The sequence below is a fragment of the Solanum dulcamara genome, chromosome 1 (assembly GCF_947179165.1).
Source record: "Solanum dulcamara chromosome 1, daSolDulc1.2, whole genome shotgun sequence".
Classification (NCBI taxonomy): domain Eukaryota; kingdom Viridiplantae; phylum Streptophyta; class Magnoliopsida; order Solanales; family Solanaceae; genus Solanum; species Solanum dulcamara.
In genome coordinates, this window is record NC_077237.1 from 31,370,446 (window position 1) to 31,379,503 (window position 9,058).

General features: G+C 37.8%; 1 pseudogene; it reads right to left on the reverse strand.

Moving 5' to 3' along the window:
- Nucleotides 1-8,460: 8,460 nt before the first annotated feature.
- Nucleotides 8,461-8,580, reverse strand: LOC129904927 (5S ribosomal RNA; annotated as a pseudogene).
- Between the last annotated feature and the right edge of the window lie 478 nt (nucleotides 8,581-9,058).

Below are 9,058 nucleotides of genomic sequence, written 5' to 3' on the forward strand. Positions count from 1 at the left end.
CCTGCTATTTGTAAGTAAATCTGTCCCCTGTTTAAGTTATAGCACCTCAACATGCAGGATAACATATAAGCCGGTGAGGCTTATCATAGGCACCATGGTACATACATGCATATACAACCCATACACAACCCACATACATGTCCACAGACCTTTAAAAGTAAGAACAGTAACATAAGGTGGGACAGGGCCCCCGCTGTACCCGTGAATAAATAAATATATACATCGAGGGTTAATACCAAAACTAGGCTCCGGCATAATAGAGCACTTTTGAACTGCTGAGTGAAACTCCTACACTGATGGATCCCCAAAGTGTATATCTGTACCTGCGGGCATAAACGCAGCCCCTCCCCCTCCCCCCCGAGAAAGGGGGTCAGTATGACATATGTACTGAGTATGTAAAGCATAGACATCATAAGGAACTTATAGTTGGCATAGGGATGCAGGGGGCAAGTATAACATTTAACTATTTACCGTACACGTATCTTATAAAAGAAAGTCATATATATTACCATCACATACTATGCCCGGCCCGTTAGGGGGATCAGTATACCATCTACATCATTCTATCATCATAAGCACATATATATTATTAGCGATGTGGAACATATAACCCAATCCATGTATATAGTAAGTACATTCTGAGGAACATATGGCCCAATCCGCACATCATATAATAATGTCGAGGAACGACGGCCCGATCCACATATCATATAGTAATGCCGAGGAACGTTCGGTCTGATCCACATATCATATACCGTACCTGGCCCTTTATGGAACTCGGTATCATCATATTATCATATACCATACTCGGCACTTTATGGGACTCGATATCATAATCATCATATACCGTACCGGGCCTTTTATGGGACTCGGTTTTATAATCATCATTTACCGTACCTGACCCTTTATGGGACTCGGTGTCATAATCATCATATACCTTACCCAGCCCTTTATGGGACTCGATGTCATAATCATCCTAGTATTATCTGAGACTCAATAAAATGATCATACTGGACTATCCTTTGAGGTTCAGAATGGTACTTATCCCAAGTGCCTTCTAAGTGTCATTAGGGGTCGTATAAACTAGAGTCTCAGGAATCATAGGCATTTATCAAGTAATTCCAAACGGCTTATGAAATTAGAGGCATTGGTCGTCATAGAGTTCTTAGGAATAAGAGCTTATCAAAGTAAGGACATGAGTCACTATATCGTTTGTGAGCATATGGACTTCTATACGCCAATTCTTGTTTTACATACAGAAGGCTCGAGGGTAGTAGCTAAGCTACCATAAGAGCATTAATATCAGAAAATGAGTAAGAGGCAAGAATCCTATTCGGAACTTAAGAATGAGATTACCCCAGCTTGTATACATATCACTTAATTTTAGGATATGCCAAACGAGAAGAGAGGATAGTTTACGTACTTACTACTTTCCATCACATAGAAGCCTTGAGAGGAAATAACTCAACTAGTATAGGAGTTCTACCATCAAGAAGTAAATGAGACTCATGGACCATACTTGGAGTTTTAAGAATAAAATTACTCCCAAATTTCATACACATCTCATACTTATGCTAAGACATACCAAGAAAAATGAGTTATCTTTACATATTTACTACCCTCCATCATATAGAAGGCTTGAGAGTCGTAGCTCCATTGTTATAGAAGTTCTAACCTTAGAAAGTTAGTAAGGATCATAAATATTGCTCGGAGATTTATGGATGGTATACTACCCAAAGCTTGCATCATGTGGTAATTATATCAAGACATTCCCAAAAGAAGAGAAAGGATAAGCTTTACATACTTATGCCAACGACATGCCAAGAGAAGAGAATAAGCTTTACATACTCTCTACTTTCCCTCACGGAGTTATCACATGCATATATCATACCTGGCCCGTCATGGCTCGGTGAATAATTATAGCATAATAGCATCATACTTATGTTAAAATCATACCAAGAGGAAAGAAGGATAGCTCTATTTACTCATGCCAAAAACATGCCAAGAAAAAGAAGGTAGCTTCACATACCTCTTTAGGGATTAATCGTAACCCAGTTGCCTCGATATCTCCTTAAACTATTTAACATTAAAAAAATACTAAGATTAATAACTTTTCTTTTTCCCATTTCTTACTCTACACCCAAGTAGTTATAGGAACCATTTCCTTATCCATTTCCCTCGACTAGCATATTACTAGTTCTGAAGTTGCCAAAAATTGGGCAGCATCTCCCCTATAAATTTTCCTATCCAATTTCTAATCTTAGCAGCCATATTACAAAAAAAAACCATCATTTATATATACAATAAAATCACTTCAACGTTACTCAATATAACTCTAAACAACAAGCTCAAAACTACGATACCAAAATAGAGTTTTTAGCCTTTATTTCATAAAATCTTTAATAATACGAAACGTTGGGTCGTGTGGATGAAACCAGAAGTTCTCACACCCCTTTTATAACAATTTCTATCCCTGCAACACGCCATCCAACCAGCTGCAACCACAGCACCACAATCACCATACACTACTCGACTTCGATTTAACGCTAGCAACTTCAATTTAGTTTGTTTCTAACGTCAAGCATCCGTATGAAAATTTCCACTTACATCCTCATTTAATACATGTAATATAACCCATAACAACATAATAAACTTAAATTTTAAAGGGAAAGCCTTACCTTATCCGAAACTCACCAAAATTTGCAAAAACTCATCTCGGAAGCTCTTTAGCGCGACTGAAACTTCGTGGCTGTTTGTTGTCCATTTGGGGCTTATACAAGCCATTAATTTACATTAATAACACCATAATACATTCATGGTATATACCATATAATTAATTCACGGAATGGAATCAGAGAACTTACCTTTTTCCCCTCCCAAAACCGTAGCTCTTTCTTCTCTCTAGCTTAAGTTTCTATTCTCTTCTTTCTCTAGAATTTTCTTGACTTTTGGAGATAAGAATGAAAATTATAGGATAAAGATGACCATAAAATTCATAAACTATATATATATATATATATATATATATATAGGCCACTTTAGGAGGTGACATGTGTCAAGCCCTCATAGGGCCAATGCACCACCTCCTCCACTTAGGGTATGCCTTGTGGCATGTGGGGGCCCACCCCCTTGCTGAAGCTGCTGCCACATGGCACTCTCCCATGCTTCCACGTGTTTCTCGCTTCTTCTCCTCGGGGTTCGTAATCTCGTCTTGCTTTACGAACTTATGTAATCCTTGCTACGTAAGCTTGGTATGTACTCAAGTAGTTTAAGTATGTAAGATTTCCAAGTTGGTAGATTAAGTAAGTTAGTCGATTCCTATGACTCATTATTTTGTCTCCAACTCCTTCCGGATTCTTATGACCCTATTTTTAATCTTCTCTATTTTAGGGTATCTCATTCTCCCTTCCTTGGAGTTATTTGGTAGCGTTATAGATTATCCGGATCACGTGGTAACTTTTAAGAAGCTCCAAGAAACTTAACAACCTTTCAAGAAACTTAAGAAGCTTAAGTAACTTAGGAACCTTCCAAGGTACAAAAGTATGGGGTGTAACAATAAAACTAGGACATAATCAATATGAATGATGGGATACAAGCCCAATATCTTTAAAACAAGAGTAAAGCCATGAAAACATTAAATATTTAACTCATTGGTCAACGCATCAAAACCTCATTATCATATAAGAACTCATAATTCACTTTACTTGGTGTGGGATAACATAGTCATTTAAATCATTGTATGAACCATACATATGTAGGAGATAAGTCTTTGTGACTGATACCATATCATTAACTGACTTAAATCATGTTAGCTATAATTTAAAGTATAGTTTTTACCTCCCACACTTAAAAGAGAGGATCCAAAATTTCCAAGGTAAGAGTCATCATGCCTAATTAGATCCACTAAGCTGCTAAGGAATCAAGCCTCAACTAGAGGCGACCGTTTCTAAGGAATCAAGTCTCTACTAATGGGTGACCCTTTCTAAGGAATCAAGTCTCTACTAATGGGTGACCTTTCTAAGGAATCAAACCTCTACTAATAGGTGATCCTTCTTCCTACAGTGCACGTAGTTATGGGACAGTAAAATTTCTACTAACAGTCTCATGCCTCTACTAATGGATGAGCCTCTTATCCCAAGGTCCACTCAATGCTAGTTCAACTCTCAACGAAATATCATACATAATATATCATAAGCTTTGAAGATGTTAAGAATCTAGTAATACAAAGTTCGTATAAATACTTGAAAATCATAAGAATAGCTCTGTCAACATATCATGATCTTAATATTAGTCATATAGACTCTCACCTCTACTAACGACATCTAAATCATGATTTCTTTCATATCATTGGAAAGCCTTTTATAATTCATGGTTACTTGCTTTAAATATCATTCAAAATATCACTCTTAACTTTTATGAGTCATTCATAAGCCTTGATAAACATTCATAAAACATTCATTGAAATCCATTGAAATTCATGATCATAAACTTGAAAATAACATATAACATAGGTCATTGAAATTGACCTTAAAATCATGCAATGTAATGTGAATAATAAATAATATAATCAATAATCATAAGATATATGATGAGTAAGAAGGCTGAATGCAACATTATAAAATTAGGGCGTTTACAAGAAGAGATCATAAGAGAATTTAAGAGAAAAATTAGGATTCCATGTCTGAAAGGGACCAAGAAATAATTCCCACATACCTTGACCTTTAGAAGCCCTAGATTGAAGAGAATTGAGGCTTGGCCTTTAATACTTCCTTTTAATTTGCTTGATGTAGAAGAAGACTCTTAAGAGGAAACTTGGGAGAGAATATTTTGTGATTTGGGGAGTTATGGCGAGAATGAGAGGGTTAAGGGGACTTAGGGTAGTTAATAGGAGAGAATATTATCCCAAAACCCATCCACATTCATTAATAAAATATAGAGATTGACCAAAATATCCCCATTTAAAATTGGAAAGGTGACTGGATGTGGGGGACCCACCAAGATCTATGAACCTCACCATGACCCATGGTGGTGATCGTGGTCCTTGCATTGAACTCAGGGAAAAACAGGATTTGCAGGACTTTCTTCATGGAGACTATAACGGTTTGTGAAGGTCACCACGGCCCGTGGTAGGGGTCGTGGTGAGGAACCTGACAGGGGGGTTTGCAGGGATTTCACTATTGAGGCCATCATTGCTCATGGTTCCTTCCCTTGGTAGGCACCTTGAACTAGGCCTTGGGGGGTTTTGTTACACCCCACACTTTTGAACCTTGAAACATGTTCCTAGTCTTCTTGAAAGTGGCCATGAGACCCCTACTGTCTAGACACTATCAAACGACTCTAAGGAGGGGAGAATGTGATACCCCGTAGTAGACAAAGTTGAAAATAGAGACATAAGAATCTGGAAGGAATTGGAGGACAATCAATGAGTCATAGGACTCAATTTACCTACGTAAGCTACTATCTTAGAAGTCTTACATACTTAAGCTATTGTAGTACGTACCATGCTTGCGTAACATGGATTACATAGGCTCTTAAAATAAGAAAAGATTACAAACCCACGATGAAGAGAAAAAAAGACATGTGGCAGCCAATGAGGGAGTGACACATGGCAGCATCTCAAGCAAGTAGGTGACCCACCTACTTGGAGTCAAGTAGGTGACCCACCTGCTTAGGAGAGGTGGGCCCCAGTGCCACGTGGCAGCCTCTCCTTCAACGCATAGATGTGGTGGCCCAATAGGTGCTGAACACATATCACCCCTAGGGGCTGACATGTGTCACCTCCTAGGACCACCCACATGTATGTATATATAAGATATACTTTAGATTTGGTCTTTAAACTTCAACACAATTTAAGAAAACAAAACCCTAAAGTGGAGAGAAAAACGTGATGGCTTGGAGGAATAAATAGGTAAGTCCCAATTTCATTCCGTAAATTAATTATCCATCATATACCACAATGATATGGAGGTATTATAAGTATAAAATCATGGTTTGGTGTAGCCAAAATGGACAAAAAATAGTCCATACAGTTTCAGCGTAACTAAAGAAATTTCGAGGTGCAATTTTGGCTAGTTTTGGCTAATTTCGGGTAAGGTAAGGCTTTTCCTTTAAATTTGGACTTTATGGGGTTGTTATGTAGTGTATTACATACCTTGTATACTGCTGGAAGTATAAGAAAAGTCATGGAAATGCTCAACGGTAGAAACAATCGAAATTGAAGTCGTCGTAGTTAAATTGTAGTCGAAATAAGGCATTGTGTTATTTGTAGTCTGGTTTGACTACACTTGTTTTATATGCATTATGTGTTTATATACTAACCCTGGATTCTAGAAGGAGGACGACATCAACCGAAGGAAGTAATTGATGATGTAGGAAGTGATGAAGCATGCAGGTAAGTAAAGTAAAGGCATGAAAGATATCTATTGGGAAAGGTATTGACATGTGATTGAAATGTAAAGTCGGAAACTGAAGGGAAAAGTAGATAAGAAAATACAACAGATGCAGTTTGAAGTTGGACATACGAGGTAAGTCCAGTATTTTTATATTATTATTGACATTGAAAGCCCTGTGCGGCTGTGATATGATAGGAATATATATATGTGTTGGCCCTGTGAGGCCTTGTTGGTATTTTCTGCGTGCAGGTTTGGGATAAGTACGAAATATAGAGGAAACTCTGCCAAAATTTTCTCAGAACAAGAAACGAGGAATAAAACATAGCTTTATAATATGTCTTGGAAATTGATACAGAGTACCCATATTATGCCAAATTAAAGCTGTAAGAGGTACTCTTTATGTCATGAATAAGGGATACCCTTTTTACTTGGGGAAGTTTATCTTAGGAAAACAAAAGTCTGTCTGAGCAATACAGTTTAGATCACGGTATCTCTAGCTGTATTTGTGCTGTATGAAAAGAAAACTCAAGTTGAAGGATAAGATGTCCTGCGATTGAGCTTCACTCTTTTTGAAAGTACCAAGCCCCCAACTCCTAATTGTAAATTAGATGAGTTGTTCATAACTCGAGGATAAACTCAGAAGGAGACCAGGTAGGTCAAGTATTAAAAGAAGTACTATGATGTTTGAGAGATTCTAGTTTCTTCCAACAATGGTGGGAAAATGGTTTACGATAACATTTTATAGTTCTCCACTGACTAATTAGGGAAAGAACATCGAACAGAAGCACCTCAAACAGGTGTCAGGAATTGAATATGGGTATGAACAAAAATCGGGATACGTAAGTATAAGTGAAAGGTATAGTACAACAATACGGGAATTGGAACGACTATAGGTGCCAGTTAACTTTCTATAAAGATAAGTAGAAGATGTCCTTGGATGAGTTGTTCCATGGGTCCCATTACTCAAGTATGGATTAATGGATGAGGTGTCGCACTATGGATGGAAAGGTTCTCGTCGCTTTATAATTTAACCAAGGGTCCGTACACGAATAATCAGGTTATACAATATACAACAATATGGGGACATGATACGGTACCAAGTAGAATGGGGAAAGAGATTGGATGAAATTGAAACTGGACATAGAGACGTAGAGCAGGGCATAAGTGGATAAAAGTATAGGTATCCTCTAAAGAGGGGAAGCCAATGAGAAAATTGCAAGGGTAAGGTGGAGGCAAATGATATGACAATATATTTAAGATGGATGTTTAACCTTCAACAAGATCCCTTACTGAACCAAGTTAGAAAGGTCGGGAAGCCACCAGTAATTGAATAGAAGTTAGAACGATTTGTAAGACAATATTGAGAAGTTTTAACAAGACCTGGAATGACATAATGCTAGAAGGTGAATGCGTATGAAAAGAAAAGGGTATAGCAATAAAAGGATACTGAATAATTCAAGAGACACTACAAAGGATAATGACAGCATGCTGGGTCAAAAGCCAAGATGTTGGCTATAGAATTGGTCGCAAAGGGTGTGCAATAAATGTGTAACCAAGGAAAAAGGAACACGAAACCTCCTATGATAGGGGATGAGAAGAGAAAAGAGTGAATAAGGGAAAAGAAAGAAGTATAACAAGATGGCATACCAACAAGTTCCAACATAAGTGAGATGTGTATAGTAGAATGAACCAGAAGACGGAAGGACTACGTCTACCTCCTATAAGTTGCATCCGAATGGTCGTGCAACCTACGGATATGTATATATAACCCTTAGGTTAAGTGAGTAAGTACGTGATAAAAGGAATAGGGGTTCAATAACGACAAGGAAATTATGATATTTTGATACCCCACCAAAAGCTACAAAAATAGGTAAGCCAAACTATCAGGATGAAATTAGTACCACAGGCAAGGTAAGGCATGGTCATGATTGGACCAAGAGTCTATCCCGATACTGATTATAGGATGAGGGGAAAAATGACAAGGCAAAACATGAAGACTAGCGAGAGGACGCTAAGGTGAATCTTGGACTAAGTTCAGTACCCCGCATGTTATTACAATGATTACAATAAAGCGTGACAAGAAGACTTCTCAAGAAGGTCACCCATCCTAGTATTACTCTCGCCCAAGCATACTTAACTTTAAAATTCTGATGGAATTCAGTGTGTTAATGCTGATATGATCACGCGAGGTGAAAGTGTCCAAACTGGCGGTGGAGGAACGACATGAGGTTATATACCTAGAGTATTGTAAGTTACGTTAAGGGAATTATAAAAGGGGTGTGAGCAACACAAGCAGGATTAGCTGATTACTAACCAATGACGCACTAGTATGCCACAATTCTTTAATATAATACCAGTTAATGATAGGAAAACCACAGAACGGCCATATGGGTCAATAGATAAGGACATCGTGAAATGATTTAACCAAGAGGAGCAGAACTAATGGGTTACTAAAGGATGGCAGACTTATATGCCAAATTTCTTCAGAATTATATCAGGTAATGACAGACGGAGCACAGAACGACTATGAAAGTCAACCTTAAGGATTGAAAAACAAAACCCAAAGGGTGAAGTACTAGTTAAAGTTTTCTAAGAAATTGAGGAGTAATATATGAGGTCCCCACATCTATTGCCTTGAGTAAAGAGGCTTAGAGCTCAGTTAGTGC